We start from the raw sequence: 1778 nt of genomic DNA on the forward strand, positions 1-1778 counted from the left end.
CAAAACAAAATGAAGAAAGCTTAAGGTTCCTGTGGGATACCATCAAAAGGAATAACCTACACGTAATCGGAATTCCAGAACAGGAAGTGAAGAATAAAACCACTAAGAAAGTTGTTGAAGATTGTTGGAAGAGACTTTTCCTGGTATGATGAAAGATGAGAATATATCCATTCAGGAAGTCCAACGAACCCCAAATAGAATAGACCCCAAAAGAAAATCATCAAGGCATATCATCATCAAATTCACCAAAACCAAAGACAGAGAAAGAATCCTGAAAGCATCATGGGAAAAACAAAAAGTTACCTACAAGGGGCAACCAATAAGACTAAGCTCAGATTTCTCAGCAGAAACCATGCAGGCGAGAAGACAATGGGATGGGATATATAAAACACTGAAAGAGAAAAATTTCCAACCAGGAATTATGTACCCAGCAAAATTGTCCCTCAAGTATGATTGTGAAATTAGGACATTTCCAGGTAAGCAGAAATTAAGGGAATTTGTTAAAACCAACCAACCTTACAGCAGATGATAAAGGGAGTCCTTTAGACAGAAAAGCAACAAAAGCCAACAACAACTGACCATTAACACACATGATGACATAATCCAGAAACCAACCCAACTATGGAAATATCCAAAGTAAAAAGTCTACAAGATTGTAAACAGGGAACCAGAGACATCAATTGACAAATGAGGACAACTGCAAACCAAAAAGAGGGGGAAAAAATTATAGTTACAGAACTTCTAGATGGTAGGGAAGTCAAGACAACTACAAGCTAGAATGTACTGTTCTACACTTGGGAAGAAAACTATAAATCACAGGGTAACCTCAAAGAAAAATGATAAACCTTCACATCACAGTGAAAAAGAGGACCAGCACAAATATTTAGCAAATACTAAAACAATAGCAATGAAAGAAGTGATAACACTATTCATGAACAAAATGAGCTCAGCACAGAAAATTATGTGGAATAAAGAGATGAACACCATGAAAAAGCACATAACAAAATGACAGCAATAAATTAATACTTGTCGATAATTACATATCTGACAGGGGACTTACCTCTAAAATTTATAGAAAACTCCAACACCTCAACAACAAAAAGATTAACAATCCAATTGAAAAATGGGCAGAAGACATGAATAGACACTTCACCAAGGATATTCAGGTGGCCAGCTAATACATGAGTGATGCTCACAATCATTGGCCATCAGAGAGTTGCAAATAAAAACAACAATGAGATATCATCTCAACCCAGAACTGATGGCAGGGTTCAACAAGACAGAAAATAACAAATGCTGGCAGGGATGTGGAGAGATTGGGCCTCTCATACACTGCTGGTGGGACTGTGAAGTGATATAACCACTGTGGAAAGCAGTATGGTAATTCCTTAGAAAGCTGGAATGGGAGATACCAATTGACCGAGCAATCCCATTACTAATTATATATCCTAGAAAGGTCAGAGCCAGGACAAGAACAGATGTATGCACACCCATGTTCATCGCAGCACTATTTACAATAGCAAAAGGATGGAAACAACCTATGTGCCTATCATTGAAAGAGTGGATGACCAAACTATGGTACATATACACAATGGAATGCTATGCAGTCCTAAAAAATAATGTAGAGTCTGCAAAACACTGCATAACATAGATGAACTTGGAGGACATTATGCTGAGTAAAATAAGTCAATCACAGAAGGACAGATAGAGTATTAGTTCATTGTTGTGGAGGGTCAAGGAAAGGTTTATATGTGGAAAGAAACTTTCTTTGTTGGTTG

The sequence above is a fragment of the Orycteropus afer genome, unplaced genomic scaffold, assembly GCF_000298275.1.
Source record: "Orycteropus afer afer isolate SDZICR_OR568_19922 unplaced genomic scaffold, OryAfe1.0 scaffold00259, whole genome shotgun sequence".
Classification (NCBI taxonomy): Eukaryota; Metazoa; Chordata; class Mammalia; order Tubulidentata; family Orycteropodidae; genus Orycteropus; species Orycteropus afer.